General features: G+C 37.5%; 1 non-coding gene across 1 annotated transcript; it reads right to left on the minus strand.

The window, feature by feature from the left end:
* Positions 1 to 5,886: 5,886 nt before the first annotated feature.
* On the minus strand, positions 5,887 to 5,958 carry TRNAQ-CUG (transfer RNA glutamine (anticodon CUG)). Its single transcript has one exon. It is a non-coding gene; the product is annotated as a tRNA-Gln (tRNA).
* Between the last annotated feature and the right edge of the window lie 18,425 nt (positions 5,959 to 24,383).

The following is a 24,383-nucleotide window of genomic DNA, read 5'->3' on the forward strand; positions in this document are numbered from 1 at the left end:
TCCCGCTTATACGTATAATAAAAGAAAAAATCACAACTTTTTTATTTACCAATAATTTTTGTACAAACTTTGTACAAACATGTAACAACTCTGAATTTTTGTTTACAAATTAAGAAAACTAACACACTTCCACATGTGAACCGTTAGTGGCACGGCAAATGTCAAACCGGTTGTCAGCCTCAAGCCACACGTTTTGAAGCATGTGCGGGGTAATGTTGCTTACTGCAACCACAATTCTTTCACGCAAGTGTTGCAAATCTCTAACCGGTGTACAGTAAACTTTGTCCTTAACACACACCCACAACAAAAAAACACACAGTGAGGTCTGGCGACCGTGGGGGCCATTCAATAAAATTCGAACCTCTTCCTATCCATTTTCCATTGAAATGCTCGTCCAGGAAGTCTCTAACGAGATTTGAGAAATTAACCTGTTTCGCGTAACTGTTTTTCCCATTTCTTTATTGAAATGTACGATGGAACTACTTATTTAGTACCTAAACCATGACGTGCAGGAAATCGTCTCTGCACAAGTGTCACAGACTTCACTTCAGACAACGTTAAAACACAAACCACCTTTTCTTGTGGCGACCACATGACGAATGGCTACTGAGAAACTGCTAATATCGGTTTCCAAGACATTTTGGCTACTGCGCATGCGCAACTACCACTGAATGTGTTGCTAAAAAAAATTCTGAGTCATTCTTTAAAATGAAACAACAATCACATCATTCTGACAGTTTTTTTAGAAGTTATGAATTTTTCTTTTATAATACGTATAAGCGGGACACGCTGTCTATCTGAACGAATATATCAGGCGTTCTTGATTGACTGAAATAGGTTTCCTTACGTCGCTTTAATGCCACTTTTGGCTAATCGGGACGATAGAGTTGAATGATGATGGATGAGAGAAAATCGCATATGGACAGAACAACACAATTCCAACAGAGAATTTTCATAGCTGCAAGTCAAGACGCCACAGCCTCGTTAGTCTACTAAACGTAGTCCAAGGTGCACGTGGAAGAGAGGTTGACACCTGGGTGGGTGTGAAGAATTTTGAAGATATAAAGAATTGTGGTCAATCAAACGTAATATGCCGCAACAGGCTTCATAAAGATTAATTAATTTGTTGCTTTAAGTCCACCTCTTCATGCACAGGAAGGCTAACCGGGACTGGACCTAGAGTTTTAAAGTACGGTCCGAACCACTGTACCATGTGTCTCCACCGGGTATCGAACCCGAGACCAGGATCCATAAAGGCTGTAGTTCATGGGAAAGAAAATCAAATTGTTTTTGTGTGACTTTGGCTCATATTATTGAAACACTTCACTATTTTGTAACTTGAGAACATCTTCAATGTGATTATATAAGGGTTAAAAATGTACTTAAAAACAGGGTCTATATTTCTTATTTTCGATTTCATTGGTCTTAATACTAACTATTTTTCATAAGGAGTGGTGAATACGATGTTCGGCATTACCTCGAAAAATCAGAGCAATGCCGAACATGACGGCTGTCTCTTTTCCTTAGTTTCTTGGCTAAAACAATAGTTTCTGAACATTGTTATTTTTGAGGGAAGGTATTGAGGTTTCCTTAGTACATATTAACTAGCTAACTCTCTAGTCTTCTTAAACCCGAATCTTTATGGCTGCAGCAACACAAACCTTCCATATGTCCCTATCCTGGGCAAGATCAATCCAATCTTTTCCGTCCTTATCGATTTCTTATAGGTCCATCTCAATGTTATCCCTCCATCTTCGTTGGCCTTCCTATTGGGCTCTTACCATCAAGTTTCCCAACAAGATTCCTGTAAACTCTTTTTTCATCTCCCATTCGTGCCACATGGCATGCCCACCTAAGCCTCCTTGATTTAGTTATTCTAATAATATCTGGACAGAATATAAATTATGCAGTTCTAAATTATGTAAGCTTCTCCGCTCACCTGTCTCCTCATCATTTTAGGTTTAAATATTTCCATAAGAATTTTATTTTCAAATACTGTTAATTTATGTTCCTCTTTTAATGTAAGCGACAAGTTTCACATTTATGTAATACTACAGGCTTCCTTTCAAATTATTCCATACTTCACCATCAAAGCTAAACGTTCGCTAATACCTCAGTTTCCCCTACATGTTGTTGCAGATTTAGTTTTTGAAAAATCTCGTTTTTTTGTTTTCTGGCCTTCAATTTTTCCCACAAGGACTAGAAAAATTTCCCTTCAGTCACCACCATAGGGCGAGACTCTCCTCCCAACAGTCTTGTCAGATCCAAACACGTATAACGAAGATCACAGCAGAAGTTCTGGACAAACTACAAATGACGCTGTGTCTGGTCTCGCGGTTTGTGTGATTTTGCCATCAAGAGGCGCCGCATTGCAGTCGGCAGTCGGGCGGAAGGGAGCATTTGCGACTGTGGGCAGCGTTGTCGTCCCATGTTTTCTCTCGGTCCGTTTGTTCCCTAGGAAAAAAACTTCCCCAACTATTGCGATTCCCACTCGGAGTGGATACATCCCTCTGCGCGAAGATGACGTTCTGGTGTTCCCCACCAGAGTCGCGTACCATGCTGTTCACGATAACATTGCAATACTCAATCAGCATTTTTGTTGATTTTTTAATTATTTTTGGGGGGTAGGGCATTTCCCCCCGTTGCTGTTCTACTTTCTTAGGCAACGTCGTAAATATAGTTTGTCCGGTTTTCACCTAGGCTAGTATGTACTTGGAAGCATGGATCCAGAGTATTTTTCACCAGCCTCGGCGGTGGAGTGGTTAGCACCGCCCGTTTCGACGCTAGAGGTTCCGGGTTCGAATCCTGGCCTGGGTATGGGTGTTCTTTGTGATTTTCCCTTCATGAATTTCATCACTCATCTTCATCTTCGCGATTAGCCAAAAGTGGAAGAAAAGCGAAGTAAAATAAATCAAATCAGCCAGAATATTTTTCTAGGATTAGCACAAAATATCAGGGGGCATTTATAAAATTTGGGCCCCTTGGCTATTCAATCATTATCATTATTATTATTATTATTGTTTTGTAATCATGGTACTTCACATCCACTAATTGCATGCTCAGTATTAATAACACTTGTAAACTTGAAAATATAGACACACATGATTAAAAAATTATTCATTAAACTTCGTTTTGGTTTATAAGCTGCACTTGCACTATGCATTTCGACACACAACTCCATACGCACAAAATAAAAATAAACCTACACTACATTACGGTAGCCACACTGAACGCGAACTGAGAAACAAGGGTCTTTATTTCAACCGTCATTATACCTTCACTTCACTTTCAATTGTTGGTATTCAGAATGTTTCCATTCGTTTCTTAGAGAAACAATTGTTTATATTGGAGCACTGTTCCCCAACCTCTGAAAATAGGGTCATTATGTAAGAAGTTATTGAAACGCTAGAAAGTCCTTTTTTCTGCCTTCTTTCATGAAATAAGCAAGTAAATAGACTTAACGTGTTGTTTAATTCGACTATCGCATGAATTTTGATAGTCTATGGTCTTTGTCACATCTGCTCATTCAGTGTCTCATTTTTGTGCTGCCCCCCCGAACTTGCGGCCCATAGGTAGTGGCGGCGATTGGGTTCCAAAACTGGGGGGCAAGTTGCCAAAACTAGGGGCGCAAGGACAGTTTACTTTGCCTTGGTACATAAGGTTTGGCATACTGCGGAAGCAAATGTGGGGGAAACTGCCCCCACGCCCCCCTAATCGCCCCCACGCCCCCCTAATCGCAGCCACTGCCCATAGGCTATAGCCTAGGATAGCCTAGTGGCAAATCCCTCCTGGCAGAATATGCTGGAAGTATATAATAAGATGTGTAGATTTTTCTAGTACATTACATACAGGCCTGTAGAATGGAATAGGTTTTTTTTTCTTTTCTGAGCGATTTTTTTTTGTCGAAAGGATTAGGCAAGGATTGTTTTAGGTCAACTTTGTGCTCAGATAAGCTAACAGGGATTGGACCTTCAGTTTAAAATGGAATAAAACCAGCGTGCATGTGTCTTTACCAGGAAACGAACCGCGTCCTCTTGGTTACGGTGCTTGTATTAACAAGGTATTAAGCCCTTGCATTATTTCATAAAGTTAATAATAGAACAGGGGGGAAAAAATGAAAAAATGTGTGAGGTACAAAATATAATGGTTGAAAATTAAAAGATTAAATATGACCATAAAAGTAGATTTGATTGTTCCAATATACTAATCATTATGATGTAGTGAATGAACGCCAATTAAAAATTAAATGATGTTGAAGTACTAACCTTTATGTATCTAACTGATGGCGGAATGTTTAAAATTTATATTTCTTGATGTATAAATATTAGTTAACTCGAAGGGATACGTCAAGACTTTTTACATAATTTATCAAAACTTACCAATGTATACTCAACATGAACATGAGAACGAGACTGCAGACCAGAGATTCCTCCATCCATGCAAATTTACGTACAATGTCTTCCTCTATGTCATTCCTTGAGGGCATCCCCAATAGTGTAGTATTCACTTTATCGTCCTGTATTAAAGATGTTCCGGCCGGACCTTGTGGTCGAGTGGTTAGCACATCGCGCTGCGACGCCAAGGGTCCCGGGTTCGAATCCCGCTCGGGCTTGGTTGTTTGTGTATGTCCATTCATCAATTTAATCATTTCATCCCCATCTTCGCAAATTAGCCAAGAGGCACAAAACGCGAAGTAAAAGAAGCTAAATCAAGCAATCAATCAAGATGTTCCGTGCTCAGCTTGTTGTTGGGGTACAGTTGTGTGTCCAGTCCTGATTAGCCTACGTGTGTAAACTTAGTTTTATTTTGGTCTGTAAAAGTATATTACTCAAGGAAGTTATTGAAGAATTTCACCTTACGTTACACAACGATTATTCCTTTAGAAATGATTATATCATGACTTTTAATACTGCTTATTCATTCGTTTTGGTGGAGGGCACCTGCCCCCGTGCCCCTCCCGGTAAATCCGCCAGTGCTCTCGGATTAAAGCGTAACTTGTTACTTGGAAACGATCCTTCGGAAATAAATTCAACCTTTCGTCCCAAATCGTCGCCAGGGGTCCCGGGTTCGAATCCCGACATGGGTGTGTGTGTGTTTCCATTCATGAATTTCATCATATTATGACCAGTGATGTGCCGTAGACTATACGTTTACGTCTACATGCGTTGTCTACACGTAATCTACGCGTAGATTACATTGGGTTGTAGTTTACATAGATTACGTAGACAATCTAAAGTGCATTAAAAGTAATTTTAAAGGGTTTCATGAAAGAAAAGTGACATTTTCAACTATATTGGTTCCTAACGAAATGAAAAGAATCCTATTTACAACAAAATTTATCTTCTCTTGTATCGTCAACTATGGAAGATAAATAGTATGCAAAAAACAACAACAGATGGAAGTCGTGAGGAAAGAGTTGTCTTTTCCCCATAAAACACTAGAATATATCCTATATTAGGTTTCTTTCTAGGTGAGAAATTGTTCGAATTTGGAAGAACGAGTATGAAATGTTCTTCTCATACATTAGCAACTGATACGCAGTATGATTTTCTTATAATACCACGGCGCCCTTCGCTAAGTTATCACCTTTCGCCATGTTGTTTACATAGATTACGTAATCTACGTGTATAAAATAGACTACGAGTAGAATGTAGACTATCGTTGTTTACGCGTAGACGCACATCACTGATTATGACTCAAGCCAATTTTCGCAATTAGCCAAAAGTGGCAGAAAAGCGACGCTAAATAACCAAAATCAAATGAAGCATCGACATTCATTACGCATGCGCAATACAACTCAAGTGATGTTACAATGGAAGTACGTCGTACTTTAGTTTCTCTTAAATGTATTAGTGTATCATTTTACAAGCACAAAAAAAGTAACAAAGGTCCCACCGAGATTTGAACTCGGATCGCTGGATTCAGAGTCCAGAGTGCTAACCATTACACCATGGGACCAAAGACACTTCATAATACGTTTATCGTAACTTCACCCACACACAGATTACCTAACTTAAAGTTCAAATGCAAGGTCGCGTTATCAAATCTTGTTATCAATAATAAACTATATATATACGCTGTAAATGAGTTTCACTTCGTAATCATGGAAGGCAACTTTATCAAGTATGTTAAGCAATTTGTTATATAATGGCGTGTCTAAGAATTTCAAATTCCGGCCCCCGTGGCGGAGTGGTTAGCACTGCACTGCACGTTCAAATCCCGGCCTGGGCAGGGGTGTTTGTGAGCGCTCCTTCACCAATTTCATCACCTCATCACTCATCCTCATCTTCGCAATTAGCCAAAAGTGACAGAAACGCGAAGTAAAATATACGAATTAAAAAAAATAAAGAATGTCAAATGTAACGCTAGTGAGTATACTATATGCTCGGTAGATGGCGATGCGATCGAAAATCATATTAACTGCATTTCCACTTTAAATTCTTTGAAAGTCATGCATTGCCTTTGCTCAAAAAGATGCGTATTTAATGTAACCCAGAATGATTTCCATTTGCAGCAGAAAATAAAGTTACAGAAGCGTAAGGAGCGAGCGAAAAGTTGTCCTCGCCAGGAATGAAACACTGAAAATAATTTATATAACTTGTTAATACTGCCGTAGGAGTAGTAGTTGTGGGTTAGTGATTGGATTCGTGATCTGAACGGTGTATGTTCGATCCTCACGCAAAATAGGTGTCTTGTTTTTCGAATCCAGTGTTCGAACCCACAATGTAACAAATAACTAATATATATTTTTTTATTTTGCGTAACCATAAAAATTCTCCAGTATCTAATGCATTAGTTATACGTGGGAAGTTCATTTTAATTCATTCATAATCTTGTAAAATATCTTAAATTTATTATCATGTGGTATTTTCACAAGCAGGGGCTAGGGCTTGGGAAATTGAGTTTTGGACGAGACTTCTTATATTGGTAAAGTACCCTATAAGCTAGTGGTTCTCAAACTGTGGTACGCGTACCCCCAGGAGTACATGAACCCACTTAACAATTACCTACATCCATAGTCTGACTTCAGAGCTTATTGATAGGGTTGTTCAGTACTTGAATTTAGTTAATTTTTTTAAAGTGACAGTTTGAGAAGGTCTTAATTCAAGGAAAGGAATGACAGAGGATTCTTTTTGTCAGTGAAACAACCATTGATTAACCGCCTCGGCGAGAGAGGCAGTCCCTCCCCCTCTTCCTCTCCAGGCGGGAGGGGGAAGATCCTGTTATCGCATGTATGGTAATTGTTGACCTGTGTTGCAGGGGTGAAAACTGAAAAAAATATTGGAGAATGCAAAGTGATTCACAATCAGAGTAGAGAAATTGTCTCAACGTGCATAAGTTTATGAAGAAAAAACCTGTCAGTGCTTTTACGTTGAATGCTAAACAAGTGGAAAAGCATCTTTCCGCTGCTAATAACGTGTCATTAAGTACTTCGAAATGCATCTAAAACGAAAATGATCGCAACAAAGTAACTGGGAAGAGATTAGTAACGCCTAACAAACCACGCAGAAGAAAGGAATTTAAAGCGATGTGGACGAATTTGACAAGTGCGTTATTCGTAGAACAATTGACGAATTTGATGATCATGAAGGACATAGTCCTACTTTAGATTCGTAAGTATTTTTTTTCTCTTTTAATGAGACAACAGCATATAGCCTTTGAAGTTTCATGTCTAGTAGAATTGCAACACTGCTCCTATGAGTCACGTGACGTCCTCTGTAGACGACAAACCTTTCCCGCTTTGCGCATGCCAGAACTCAGGCCAGTGTTGCCACAAGAAGGGAAATTTCCCTTTTGCAGAGAAATTCTTACCGAATTTTTAGGGAAAAGGGAATTTCGATGGAAAATAACACAATTTAAGAGAAATTTTAAGACATCTGACTTTACAATATTGCAGTTTAATTTACAGTTGAATATCCACATTATTTTATTTATTTATTTATTTTCTGTTCTTTCTTATTGCTGGTCCTTTCAATCTTATTCATATTTTTGTTAAGTTTATTCTACGTTGCTTTTCTGCATCTTTGGATAATAGTAACGATGAACATTAACGATTTCATGGATTCCTTTCCACGATTTAAACCTGACATCTGGCCAGGAAGCAATTAAGCTGACATGTCAAAAGTTGAACATTTTTTATTCATACGAACATAGACCAACGGAAATACTACTATTACTATTACCACCAGCATCACCAATAATAATATTATTATTAATAATAATAATTATTATTACTGCTACTGGTGCTGCTGCCATCTTTTATTATTATTATAGGTGAAGGGGAAAAAGTGGTCCAAAAAGGGAAAGTTTGCCCCTTGGAAAGGGAAATTTTCCCATCAGATTGTGGCAACACTGACTCAGGCTAAACCGAATGCGCTGTGCATGCTTATGTGAGAGCAATTTTTCATCCATGGTGTACCTAGGATACAAGTACCGAAATAGACTAAATTTGGAGCAGTCTCCGCTTGAGAGGTTAAACTGCAACTGTGTCAGGCTATGCAGGCATACCCTTCTCACCAGGGTGGTATTTGTAGGGGGGATGAGGAGGAATTCCCCCCACTACATACTTGTGTCCCTCTCTGCTTGACAAATGTTATCCCTGACCGGGGGGGAATGATATTTGAGGGGGAAACAACATATTGGTAATTTAGTTACTTTTCCCACTTCGCCATCCAATTGCAACACTTTTCTGTCAGACAACTCGAAGCTCCATTTGCAAATGGAGATATGGCCTCAAGCGCATCCATATTCCTGGAACTGTGAAACAAGTGGCCAGGGTTCAAGACCACCTCCCCTCTTCCCTTTCATTTGTACACGGAATTTGGCAGGAAAATGCCACCCCAATGAAATGAGTTGTTCCGTGACGCGAACTTGTCACTACAGAAAGTCTGTATTTAAATGAGTGGAACAATAGTCCACGAAGATAGGTACATGGAATTTTTGAAACTAGGCACACAATGATGGACGTTAATATGTACGAGGGTCACTATTTATATTTTGAGCCTAACAATGAAAAAACAGGAATTTGGCATTGAAAACTGCTTTATTGTTTTCCGAAGTATTCTCCTTTATGGTCAATACACTTTTGCATTCGTTCGAACCATTTGTGAAAGCAGTTTTTCCAATCTTCTTGAGACACCTCCATAATATGGTTTTTGAACGCATCAACGGCGTCTTCCGCCGACGAAAATCGTTGTCCACGCAATTTAGTCTTGACATTCGGGAACAAGAAGAAGTCATTGCGTGCCAAATCAGGACTGTACGGCGGATGACCCATCAATTCTATTTTTTGACTGTTCATAAAGTCGGTTGTTAGACGAGATGTGTGACAGCTGGCATTGTCTTGATGAAGAATGATCCGACGGCGTTTGTTTGTTTTCCGTATTTGACCGAAGACCTCTGGCAAACAAATTGTTGTGTACCATTCAGAGTTGACCGTTCTACGTTCCTCTAAAGGCACAGTTGCCACATGACCAGTTTTCCCGAAAAAACAGGCGACCATTTGTTTCGATGTGCTTCGAGCGCGATCAACTTTTGTTGGATTGGGTTCATCTTGAAACACCCATACAGTCGACTGCTGTTTACGTTCCGGCTCATATGCATATATCCATGATTCGTCACCTGTTACAATCTTATATGCGTCTTTTGAAGCACCACGATTGTATTTATTGAGCATTTGTTTGCACCAATTGACGCGAGCGTCTTTTTGAGTTTTTGTCAAATTGTGTGGGATACAACGAGAACATACCTTTCTCACAGCTAAATGATCATGTAATATTTTATATATGCTGGTGGAACTAATGCCTATGGTTGCCTCAATCTCACAGTATGTCACATGACGATCTTGCAGTATTAGGGTTTGAACAGCATCAATGTTTTCTTGAACAACAACTGATTTTGGACGACCTTCGCGAATCTCGTCGGTGAGCGAATGGCGGCCACGATTAAATTCGTTATTCCAGCGTTTCACAGTGGCAAAGGATGGGGCTTCATCGCCAAATGTAAGTAAGTTGATCGATGCACTCTTGTCTCGATAATCCACGTCGAAAATCGTAAAACATCATCGCACGAAAATGTTCACGAGTTAATTCCATTTGTTGTCGCGCAATCTCCAAGGCAACATAAACAACACAAATGAAGCTATTGACAAAACATTTGAATTACGTTATGGTCAATAATGCCAGACGATTCCATGCAAACGTCAAATCGCGCCTAACTTCAATCAGTGTTGCCAAGGCTCAAAATATAAATAGTGACCCTCGTAGTAGCGGTAATCGCTATTTTGTTTTGTATTGCAGAAGTCGCGGACTAATTAGGCTTAACTTGGCAGGGGCAGTTGCCCGCCTAACAAATTTTCAGAATTAACAAGGTAATGGAACTTTTGTTAAGCTCCTGGGACCTAAGAAGCAAGTTAATTTGTAATTCTTATGATTTCGCAAATGTAAGAGTAATTTAGCAAAGCAGACTTGGGCGCAAATTTTATGGGATAGATAACTTTTTGATTCTGCGCACCCCCCAAAGTTATGCTCAAGTTCGATTCAAATCCCGAAAAGGTAGTATGTCCCAGACTAGATTTCTGGGGGTGGGTGTCAACACCTCTTCTCTAGCGGCAACAAAGGTACATACACACACACACATATGTATGTATATGTGTGTGTGTGTGTGTATATATATATATATATATACAGGGTGTCATTTTAATGGCGCCCACGTATAGAGGACATCAAAACAAACAACTTTTCTCAGTAACATTTTTCTCCTTGGTGCATCGTTTCGGCGCTACAGTAGTTCAAAAAACCCCGTTTTGCCGCCTAAATGCTGGCAACCACGTACAACATTTGATTGCATTTGTGACGTCATATCCCGTCCTGAAGCGATGCGTTACAGGGTTGCCAGGAACTCTCATATTCTGTGAAAATTGAAATAGCTACAATCAGCCACATTGTGTACCGTAAAACAAAACGAGAAAACACGTTCTTTAACCTAACAGGAAGTAAACAAACGACACGAAAACTGGTAGAAAGAAAACAGAATTCAAGTGGAAGTGGTCATATCGAATTTTGTCTGAGCTTACATGTCAAATATTTGCAAATCTAGTTACAAAGTTGGCATCCATAATTTAGTCTATCCACTTCGTCCTTCTGATACTAGTTTTCTGTGACACACTGAACAGATGACAAAATACCAGAAATGAAAGAACACAAAATTACAAAGGTAAGCAACACATAATATAATGTATATGAGTGTATTATGAGGCAAGTGACAAAAATAGTTGAAAAAACTGGGATATAAGAAGTAGTAATACAAGCTCCAAGCTCTCCGACGACTGTGTTTATCTATGCACCGGATATACACGTAATGTAATAGTTTGCAACTATGAACAGGACAGTATATTCGCTACTGATTCATAATTAGATTGTTACTGTGGTTGTACTTGTTTTAGCCGTAATGTAACAACGTGAACCTCGGATACTTCCGTTATCATCACAAAAGTACCACAAGGCATCTGGACACAAACCTGTAGATACCAACCTTGCAACGAGATTTGCAAATATTTGACATGTAACTGGGCGCAAACAGCCACATGTAAACTGTAAGTCCAATAAAATGTATTGTTGTTGATATTTGACATGTAGGCTGAGACAAAATATTGACACTTCATTTTCAATAAGTTTTTACCATTTCTCATATCGTTGGTTCACTTCCCACTTCCCCTGAGATGAACACTGACCTACTGGCTGGTAGGCTATGATGTTTGGTCTACTAGACGCGTTTCTCGCTTCGTTTTACACTTAAACACGCCATTGGTAGTTTGTAAATTTTCACAAAATTTGTGTGTCCCTTGCAACTCTGTCGTGCGCTGTTTCGCCGCAGGAAATGACGTCACAGATACGATCAAATGTTGTGTTGGGTTGCCAGCATCCAGGCGGCAAAACGGTCTTTTTTGAACAGCTGTAGCGCCGAAATGATGCACCAACGAGAAAAATGTTACTGAGAAAAATTGTTTGTTTTGATGTCCTCTATACGAATCTGTGGTCCGTGGGCGCCATTAAAATGACACCCTGTATATATATATATATATATATGGTACATAAGCAAAAGCATTATCTCATGCTGTCTCTAGAGAGTCAGTATAATTCCCCCCCCATGGCCGTATTTAGAGGGGGGTTTCTAGGGTTCAACCCCCCCCCCACGAAACTTCTGACATGTTGGATTAATGGATCTCCAATTTCGTAGCGCATTACATTCGCGATTGAGGCAATCCATGCACCAGGCTAAGTTTTTTTAAAATAATAACTGGTTCCACACTTTTCAAAATTCCAAAAATTAAGTTTTAAGGTCAAACAACAAAAAAATAATAAACATAGCACTATAAAGTTTTAATTGTTTACCATTCTTCCACATACAGCCTTAATGCCGTTTTGCTGTATTGTAGACACACGCCGCCAACATATCAAAAACTCCCCACCAATCAGGCAGCCAAAATAAGTTTACCAAAACCCACTATTCAGAGAAAACCTATAGTGTGGGTTTAGTTACGACTAAAGGGTACAATGAGGGGAAAAAAATTGAGAACCGCTGCAATAGGTATTAATATGCCAAGGAACTAGCGTGCACTAGCCAACCATTTCCGTGAAAAGCGATTCAAAGTTTCGAAGTTTTACTAGGGCCCGGAGGTATCGTATCAGTTTCACACGTCGAAAGTTCAGGGTTCGATTCCCGTTCGATTGTTCCTTCTTTTTTTCTTTTTCTCGAGGAACCATTTATTGTATTTTATTAATAATTTATTGAAATAAAGATTAAATAAAATTTAATGAATTTCAGCGATACGAAATTTGAAAGAAAAAGTTATGTACTACAAACCTACATGATTCAAGTTATGTATGATTAACATCAAGATGCAAGAGCATACTGTTATGATATAATAAATTGATGATACCGTAAACTTTTCCATTTTTACATCGTTGAGTACTTCTTCATGCGTGCCTAACTGTTGACTATACGCTTTAATTTGTTGAATGATGAGAAGCACTTCTATTGTTCTTTCTATCTATTATATATTTTGTATACATTGCTTTAATCTTTTCTACATAATTTAATTATGTTTCTACTTTTACTAAATTTATATTTGACTTCCAACAATTTTGTATATTCTGCCAATTAGTGCTGCCATCTGTGTTTCTTTTTCGAAACTCCTTTCTTGTGTTATTGAAATACTTGATTTGTAACAATTATTTTTGAAACAAATAGCCACACTAATCAAGGTTAAGGTTTTGACGCTACTTTAGGAAGACACCGTAGTTTAGCGTGCCCCCCTGAAGCCGGTGCCCGGCCCTTAAGACGCCCCTGAGTACGAATTTACAAAGGAACAGCATGAGTGATGCTTTTTTCTGGATACTCATGTTCACCATATATCGCCATTTTGTCAGGCTTTATTTGGTAGACGAAAACATGCCGCTGGTGGTTCAACAATTTAATCTAAGTCCTGTCCTCGTAAACTTTTTTTTTTTAAAAAAAAAAAAAAAGACCGTGAGTAAATAGGACACTGCAGACTGACTGCAGGCGACTGTTAGCCACAAGCGTGAGAGATGCCAATATGATTGGATGAAACGACGCGTAGGCTTCGAACCGTGAACAGATACTATAATAAAAGAACTTCCAGTAATTGTCCTGTCACGTCGGTCAACTTGTTCAATGAAATCCCATTAACCTTGCAGAGTTGAAAATATGCATTGGTTTCAACAATTGGCTCTCCAACCAGTTCGAACATCAATTTCGATTTTTCAGACACCAAAATCATAGCCAAATGTTGCGTTAACACATGATCAAGGTAACAGAAAGTAACAATAAACGTCCTTCGAATTTTACAATGTGAAACTTCTGTTATCGCCTAACAGAACTTTGGAGTGTTTCGCCAGGGTTTCCGGGTTCGAATCCCGGCCTGGGCATGGATGTTTGTGAGCGTCCATTCATCATATCATCACTCATCCCCATCTTCGCAAAAGTGGCACAAAAGCGAAGTAAAATAAAACACATCAATCTCAAGGCTGTCTATTCTGACTCATACATTCCGTCTTGTTTCACTAATTTTGGGTATTTTACTCCGCTTTTCTACTACTTTTGGCTAATCACGAAGATATGGATCAGTCAGTGATGAAAAATTGATGAAGTGACATTCGCACCCATGCCCAGGTCGGAATTTGAACCTGGGACACCTGGTGTTCTGGTAATAACGTGCAAGTGTAAAAATGATCAAAATCTGCATTAATGTCAATAAATATGTAAATGTATATATGTATATATGTATATGTACTTATGGGGAAAAAATATATAGGCTTAATTGTGTCAGTGCTCGAAGTGAGGGGATATGCGGGGGTGGTATCCCCACAGCTACCATGATTTTCATAAGCATCCCACCCCCTCGCAGCCGTCTCATTGTCACCATGTTAAACCATGCTATCACCAAGGCTCAACTAAACAACCTACATAGCCAGTTCAGGCGCTGAATTATTTATTTAGTTATTTTATTTATTATTACCTTCAACAGAGGTATATCCCCCAATTACAGAAGGCGTACATAATAATAATAATAATATAGTAATTACAAAATTACAATACAACTACAATCACAATAGATACATATGCAATCCACTCACAAATTGTATTCATAACATAAGTATAGACATACAGAACAGTTTATAATTAAAATTAAAAAAAATAATAATCATATAATATTTAGTATAAATACATACAGTTATTATTAACTATCACATATTCGAACTTTCAGAACTGACTCTAATGTTTTCTTGTAAGTCAAGAAAGGCATTGAAAAATCTATGGAATGGTTATTATTATTAATCATAATTTCATTATAAACATATTACATATTCTATTAATCAGGCAGCTCTTAAATTTTTGGGTTTTTGGAATTTTAGGGATGAAAATATTTCTACGACGTAAATTATTATTCTTTGTATTAAACTGAAGTTGTCCAAGAAATAAACTATTATCTAGTATGCCTTTTACTGTTTTGTACAGGAACAATTGATCTAACAATTTTCGCCTATTACTAAAAGTTTCGAGATTGAATTATTTACTCATCAGTGACATATGTAGCTACCAGGAGCGTATATTCCAGGCTAGTTAATCTATCTGCGAAGCCTGAAGCCTAGAAAGTAAAATACTGAAGAAAAATCGATTAGGTAGGCCTACTGTGAATTAAATTGATTTAAAAATTAAGATAATGGCGATTCTGAAGTTGGAAACCTTAATTCTTCGGAGTTGGCAACCTGAATTTTTATAAGTTGGCAACCTGAATTTTTATAAGTTGGAAACCTGATTTTTTATAATTCGGCAACTTGAATTTTTATAAGTTGGCAACCTGGATTTTTATAAGTTGGCAACCTGAATTTTTATAATTCGGCAACCTGAATTTTTATAAGTTGGCAACCTGAATTTTTATAAGTTGGCAACCTGAATTTTTATAAGTTGGCAACCTGAATTTTTATAAGTTGGCAACCTGAATTTTTATAAGTTGACAACCTGAATGTTAATAAGTTGGCAACTTGAATTGTTATAATTCGGCAAACTGAATTTTTATAAGTTGGCAACCTGAATTTTTTTTATTTGGCAACCTGAATGTTAATAAGTTGGCAACTTGAATTGTTATAATTCGGCAACCTGAATGTTTATAAGTTGGCAACCTGAATTTTTTTAATTTGGCAACCTGAATGTTAATAAGTTGGCAACTTGAATTGTTATAATTCGGCAACCTGAATGTTTATAAGTTGGCAACCTGAATTTTTATAAGTTGGCAACCTGAATTTTTATAAGTTGGCAAACTGAATTTTTATAAGTTGGCAACCTGAATGTTAATAAGTTGGCAACCTGAATGTTAATAAGTTGGCAACTTGAATTGTTATAATTCGGCAACCTGAATTTTTATAAGTTGGCAACCTGAATTTTTATAAGTTGGCAACCTGAATGTTAATAAGTTGGCAACTTGAATTGTTATAATTCGGCAACCTGAATTTTTTATAAGTTGGCAACCTGAATTTTTATAAGTTTACAACTTCACTACCGTTGGGATGGCAACGTGGCTTCCTCCTTGAAGACGTCACCACAGATTAATAACATCGCTTACTTCCTATCTCTCCTTTGTAATCTGTGCGTATACCAAATCGGGCATGTGGAGCCACCCTACGGCTGTTTCGAAACGTAAAGCGTTGTCATAGCAACCTCTCCGCCAATCATATCTTACTCTTGGCAGTGACAGTTGAATGCGTCTCAGCGCAATGATGCGCTCACCCCACCCTTCCATTCCTGCTTTTATTTTCTGCTAATAATTCGGGACATATCTCGTAAGGTCGAATTAATTATTTTATTTAAGTGCATAAAAATGTTCTACAAGGATAAATACCATTGTTCAGTTAATGCATGTTACGTTTGAATGATTTCTACATCTAAGTTACGAGATATACAGAATTAGTAGCCCAGAAGCACAACATAAGAAAATATTTTCAAGTTCCTGAAATTCCAGCACATAAATCATTCCGTTGTGCATGAAAAATGGTCCGTGTATTATCTGTGGTAATAAGTATTTTTATTTCGTATTCTCCCTATTATGCGTTGCTTTTCTGACATTTTGGGCAAATCGCGTTTTTATCTTGTGTAAATTCTACGGCGATTACTTTGTTCGTAGATCAATGCGTTTTACCCCTCCCTCGTCGTTGTTTATTTAGCGTCGCATTTTTCCAATTTTAGGCTAATCGCGACGATGCTATGAAAAATTGATGACACAAAGAAAGCTCTAACAGGGAATCGAACCCAGGACCCCTGCATTAACTGAACAATGGTACTTATCCTTGTAGAACATTTTTATGCACTTAAATAAAATGAATACTACGACCTTACGAGATATGTCCGAATTATTAGCAGAAAATAAAAGCAGGAATGGAAGGGTGGGGTGAGCGGATCATTGCGCTACCCAAAGTGTTCTAAAGGGCGCTCGAGCCATGCTGCAACATTTCCCAAATTGTCTCTTTCTCTTCATAACAATTGCTGCACAGTTTAACGTGGGTGACAATCTGCAGGATACAGCACACTTAATATCAGCAACTGTTTCTGGTGCCGTCACTGTAATTTTCTCCCTTGTGTAGGCCTACCATATTCAATCGCAAGATGTAGACACTTCTGATTTACCAACGTAGAAAATTCCATTCATCTGTCTATGGCCTCATAAAACGAAAGACAAATGCATCCACTTTCTCTGCAATTGATATCAGTGGAGTACCCTGAGAGGGGGGAGATTTGATGCTGAAAATGCCAGGGAAACAAAAGACAGGATTCGAAGGTTTTGTCGCAGGAAATAAGAATAAATCATAAAACGTATATTAATAACTACTGATGGAACATTAGCGCTATTCATCTAACGAAACCATTACAAATCGGCTGGCGGCTTGTAGGTATGAAATATACTGGAATAAAAGATATATACATATAGTCAGTACTCGTTTTCCAAACTTAACCACCATCCTAAGAAAATTGGGGACCTTCAAGTGAGTAGCGTAACCCAGTCTGGGAAATCTCTTATAACAGCTGAGGGTTTGATGTGCTGAACCCACGTCACCCCATTACTGGTTGAAGATCTCCACACCTCTAGGTAGGGTTGTGGGAGGCAGACTGGCAGTCAGTTGATAGGCCAAGGCCCTTCCAGGGCTGTACAGCAGTGGATCTCAACCTTTTACAGTCGGGGACCCAACTTGAAGGATATTACACTTCGTGGTACCCATAAGATGGGAACCAGCGGAATTACTTTGTAGGGTGTGCACCTAGTCTATAATCATATATTTGCTCTTTTACAACAACACGGCCTGAATTTAAATTGTTAAAACAATATATCTAAGTAATTTAAGGTAATAGGTTTTTAAGACCCAGTTAACAAAGTTTCGAGCCCAACTTCCCGACCCACCAAATGTCCCCTCAGGACCCAGGAGTGGGTCGCACCCTATAGGTTGAGAAACTATTCTGTAGAACCATGGGTTATGTTATGCTGTAGATGAAAGTAAATATTTTACATTACAGTTAATTTCTATCACAACTTACATTCAGTGTTCTGTAGATGAAATAATATTTTGGACAATACAACATAGAAACTAGTTCAGTGCCATCTGCCATGAGAGAATAGAATAAAATAATAGCTATGAGTGACACAGCTCATTGGGGAAGTTATCAAAGAGAATAACTTCTGGAATAAAATTGTAATTGTTTTAATTCTATCAGTCTATTTCTCTGTAAAAACTACTATGATGATGATAATGAATAGTTATGTGAAAATAGAGTAAGAAAAGGTCACACCTTACACAAGTTAACCTAGAATGCCTCTATAGCAACCGCCTCATCTCGAAGTTGTACCTATATGGAGACGCATAGCAGTTCGGATCGCACTTTAAACTGTAGGTCCAGTCCCGATTGGCCTTACTGTGAATAAAGTTGACTTAAAACACCAAATCAATCAATCAATCGAAGTTGTATGAAATTTCACTTTTCTGGTTTGCATGAGAGTAATTTCAACCCATTTCTAAAAACGTGTGGATGTTTGTAAGATATATTATTAACTAATCACTGCATGCTTATTCATTTTAGTATTTGTCAAACATCTCTAATTTTTAATCTAGAATGGGAGTATGATGTGTCATACAAGCGAGTTTTGTTCGAAGTTACTTACTGGAACCACTCTATATATTGACTACAATTTCATCATATGGCATTACATAGTTTATAGTTACACAAAAATCTGGACTCGAAATATGAATGTCTTAGAATACAAAACAAAGCAGTCATGGAGTATGTACGGTCAAGCTAGATAAGCACACTCCCAGCCCCCACTCCTAAACACACACACAATGGAATTATAAATACACCACTGAAAGATCTTATCCTGCACAGATATGTATTTTTATATATTCATATACTTAATACAGTACTGAAGATGATACAATCCATGCATTCAGAATAAATATTCCACATGAATTTTAAAGTTAATTAAAAAACAAAACAAATGTGCAAATTTCCAGCTGTGACAAAGAAACCAACAGTATTTTTTGCAATTTAGAGAGATTTCACACCAAAGTGACATGTGACATATGTCACTTGGAAATAAACCAATGAACAGCAACGTTTCACCCATAGTGGATGCCATATTGACAAAATCCCTGCTACTCATTATCAGTTTCTAAATAATGTCACACATGTTTCTAGTCAGTCTAAAAGAAAGTGAACATAAAGAATTAATAAATAATCATTCTTTCAAGCTTCACACTATCAGGTCGATCATTGGTGCATGATGTTTCTCATACCATCCCTTCCATCAAGAAGTAAATTTAACTTGGCTTCGTATCGAACATAGGTGTCTCACTCATGATGATTTGCTGCAAGGGCTAGACCATCCAATGTGTCATGTCTAAATGTTAAGTGATTGGCTTATTCCTACCTAATGAGTAGATTATACTTTCCTCAAACTTTTGATCTTACCAATTATTGACCAGGTTGGGAGATAATGAAAGTACTTTAAGAAATGTCATTACCTTTTTCAGAAGAGCTGGGCTCTTATACTGTGTCTGAGGAAGTTCGTACTTTTGTGTATGTCCTTTGCAAGTCTTTATAACATTTCACTTTCAACCTTTCTCAAGGGGCTCTTCACACCCATTTTTTAACTCAGGTATGTGTTCGATACCCGGTGGAGACCCATAGTGTTTCGGATCCCACTTTAAACGGTAGGTTCAACCCAATTAGCCTTTCTGTGCATAAAGTAGACCTAAAAGAACAGTTCAAACTCAAGTAAGAATATTAGATAAGAGGATTCTTCCTCACATACATTGAATGGCCCAATATGGTCATTATGCCTACAAGTCCCAAAATTTATTTCAAGCATCTTACTTCCAATTACACATATAAATTATATTGTTAGCATTAAACATATGGAATATAGAGTAAAAGACTATAAGGAATCCTTAAAATCCTACATCAATTAATTTCCACTGTATTGAATATTTTCATAATATTGTTAATGAAATTCCATTAGACAAACCATTGATAGTCATACTGATAGGTTTCTTGGTTGGACACTCACTATGGTGACATGTTAAACTTCACCAAGAATGAATTTACATGTTGAAATACTCCAGAAGAAGAGAACAGTTTCAGAGTAAGTACATTACTCTTAATGATTTAGTACTTATACTGTGGAAATGTAAAACATTATATTCTATTGCTAATAACATATGTAAGGGAAAATAAACAAACACATTGTTATTCTGGTATATATATATATTTATTGAATCACTAGTAATTAATATATTTTGCATAAGGTATGTTAATCTCTTCAAGGTCCTACAGACTTAAATTAGAAGAGATTAATAGGCAAGTAAAAGTATAAAAGTAAATTTTAAATAATCTGAAAATAACTTACAGCTGCAAATATTAATTTTCTTCAAAATTTGAAAAGTTTTTACATGTAAAAAAAGTATTGAAATATATTCCAAAAGTAAGACAATAACAAGCTAAAATAGTGAATAAAATACAGTAAATGAAAGTAGTACCCATATAACATCTGAGTATTTCATGTTTTAAATTTCTTATATATTATGTATTTAAAAAAACAAATCATAAATCATCAAATAAAATGTGATTGTTCATAAAAATGTACTATAATTTTCTAAAAGATGCTGAGTATGGATAATACATACACAGAAGATGTTATGTAACATTATAAAAATACAGTACTAAGGAAATTGTTGCATATTGTGAAAAAGTGATACATATACACATTTCTGCTAGACGACATGCGACAATATTCATGTGAAGTTTCCAAGAAACCCCACAATGAAGGAATATTTCTGTGCAATTACATGTCCAAAATGGTCACATTCCCACTGATAATGTGCAATGCTAATGCAAGGCAAAGTGGAAAACTGAAACTGAGGCAGCATAGAAAGCTTGGTAGGTACAGTACGAATGTATTTAAGTGCTAAATGGACCAACCAACCATTTCATCTACTAATGGATTGTGAAATGTCACATTTCTTGAAAGAGGCATGCAGCGGATCGATGTTGTGAATATGAAGTAGAGTGATGTCTCCAGGATCTGGAAAAAGTACCATAAGACATGCACTGTGGTGGCTCATCCTCGACAAAGGCTAAAATGCAAGACAACGGTTCAAAAGGATTGATACCTACGGTTGATGGTTTGACAGAACTTGACTGTTACTGTACCATAGCTGCACTAAGAGATCCAAAATGCATCTGAAGTAACTGTTGCTCAACAAATGGCTCACAATCGACTCCACAAAGGTTCTTTACAAGCCAAGAGATCTTTAGCAACACCAAGTATTCATAGGAATCATAGGGTTGCTCAGGTCACAAGGACGCTGTAGCATCGGAATTGTACAAGGCAGCAATGTCCACTGTTTACAGATGAAACTTCTATTGCTTTCCACCATGCCTACAATAAAGTTTCATGTGTGGAGGCACCCCAGAGAATGCTTGCACCCACAGTTTGCTACATAACATCATTAGCATCAGCAGCAAAGAGCTTAGGTGGAATAATGTATGGCCAGCGAACACTCCTTATGCCAATCCAGTGTCATATGGCAAGTTAAAGGAACAGAGACTGCATCCTCGAACTCATTTTGAGTCATATTACTGTGGCCCATGGTGAACATTGCATGCAGGTGAATGATATCCCCCCCCCACCGCCACCATACCCATATCATTACCCAGTTACTGCAGAAGCACAACACAACCTCAACTGCATTGAAAATGCATGGCACTCTTAAATACACATATCACCATGGAACCATACTCCTTAGGTTACATTGGACATGGTGAAAAATATGCCACATCATGCAGAAATGCCGCATACCCAGATAGGATCCTAACAAACAGAAACTACTGAATCAGAGAACACCTGAAAACCAGAAACTATTGAATCAGAGAACGCCTTTGTGATAGCTAACACTCATTGTGCACCTTTGTTGTTCTGGGTCATTTTGTAAGAATGCTACTGTATACTCTTCTTCATCTTGTTTTACGTAGAACACTTTACCTTTGCCTTCAAATAGACATGTTTGCTTTCTGCCTCGATTCCTGGTATATCCTATTTCCATCAAGACCTACATATCAACATCATTTCTGTAAACATCACAATATGCAACAATTGTATTGAGCACTGTACATAAGAATATAATTTTATAAAAACAAATCCTAAAGGTAAAACAATAACAACAAAGTTTAACAAATCTTAAAAACATGAAAAAAATTGTGATTGCTCATAAAAAATTTACTAATATTTTCCAAAATGAAAATGGATAAAAAACATAAATATATATAAACAAATTGATATATAACATTATAAAAATACATAAATAAATACTATCATCAAAACATATTAAAAAATTAAAACACCAATAAAGAAGCTAAAATAAAAATCTCAATAAAATATGTAAAATATGCTTTAAAAAACACTTTTTGAGTATTCCAAGTTTTAATTTTCTTACATATTGAACATTTAAAAAGGTCAAATTATAAAATCATCAAATACAATGTGTGCTCACAAAAAATGTACTATAAAATTCTGAAACATGCTGAGCATAGAAAATATATACATGAGTTATAGATATAAAATAAAAATACATAAAATTATAATTTGATAAAAACATTTCATTCACTTACTTTATATAGATATGATCAATTCAGTTAAACAGAATAAGCTAAAATTTCCAAAAATTCATAAAGCTGAAGACAGCTTCAATCAACATTACTTCTGCACTTCAGACCAGAAGTTGGTGAACCAAGTGGCAGTAACAGGGAAACTAACACACAGCTCATGGGGTCAGAATTGAAGGAAACTGAAGCAAAAGTTGATAGTGAAAAGAGTGCAAGTGATTGTCCAGTTGCAAGTGAGGAAATGGATATAGCAGCTTCACCCTGTGCAATGGAAATAACTGCAGTTGACCCATGTTCGACTCCTAAAAGGCCAACTACTTCTGGCAGGAGCAAGCCTACTCCTCGAACACAAGCGAGACTAAACAACATGAGAAGTACCATGTCAAAGCTGCGTTCCCAGTTGTTTAGAGCAAGAAAGAAAGTTAGGAAGGTATCGGAACATCTTGTCCGAATTGAATATGAAAGGACTGTTGAAGGTATGTTGAAGAAATGTGCTGCACATCTTCCATATCACATCTTGAAATTTTTTGAGATCCAGGTGAAGCAAACGCAGAGGAAGAAAGGTGGACGTAGGTGGCCATCATGGATGAAAGAATTTGCCACAAATTTATATTTTTCAGGACCTCGTTCCTATAGCCTTATTCAAAAGTACTTCTGCCTACCATCTGAAGCAACACTTAGAAGATGGATGAAGTCTATTCCAATAGGACCAGGAATAAATGACAGAATTTTAAAAGTTATTGGGCAGCATATGAAAGCCATGCCAGAGAAAGATAATGTGTGCTCTCTGGTAGTTGATGAAATGAGTATTAAACAAGGACTACATTATGACATGAGAAATGATATAGTAATTGGATTCGAGGACCTTGGAGAATTTACACGGACGGAAGGAAGGTTGGCAAGTCAGGCTCTAGCATTCATGTTGAAAGGAATCTCAAGGAGATGGAAGCAGCCCCTAGGGTATTTTTGCAGTTCAGGACCGACACCTCCAATAGCAATTGCAAGGATTGTGGAAAAACTCATTATTCAGTTGCAGGAAGTGGGTGTTGTGGTTAAAGCATTTGTATGTGATTTGGGACCAAACAATCAAGCAGCTCGGAGGATCCTTGGGGCAACAGCTGAGAGACCTTTGTTTGAAATAAATGGTAACACCATTCACAAACATGGTGTAAATATTGGTCCCCATAAAGTCTCCTGGCAGCATATCATTGATCTGTATCAAGTGAGAAGAAAAAAAAAATTAGATCTGAGATTGGCACCCAAGCTCACCCACAAGCACGTTTATCTGCTACCCTTCACCAAGATGAAGGTACAATTTGCTGCACAGGTGTTAAGTAATTCAGTAGTAGCAGCTATACACTGTTTGCTGGCATTTGGTGCTCTGTCAGCAGAAGCTATACACACAGCCAATTGTTTTGAAATACTGGATCAGCTTTTTGATGTGATGAACAGTTCTTCATTGAATGACAAAAATAAGCCAATGAGATCTGCAATAACGGGCATATCTGAACATACAAATTTTGTGAGAGAATGTCTGGAATGGTTTAAGGAGTGGAGGTTCCCATGCCCTCGTCAGCCTCCTTCCCTTAAAGGGTGGATGAGCACAATAAAAGCAGTGTTAAATCTATGGATTGACTTGAAGAACTGCTATGGATACA

The sequence above is a fragment of the Lepisma saccharinum genome, chromosome 19 (assembly GCF_977018435.1).
Source record: "Lepisma saccharinum chromosome 19, izLepSacc3.1, whole genome shotgun sequence".
Lineage (NCBI taxonomy): Eukaryota > Metazoa > Arthropoda > Insecta > Zygentoma > Lepismatidae > Lepisma > Lepisma saccharinum.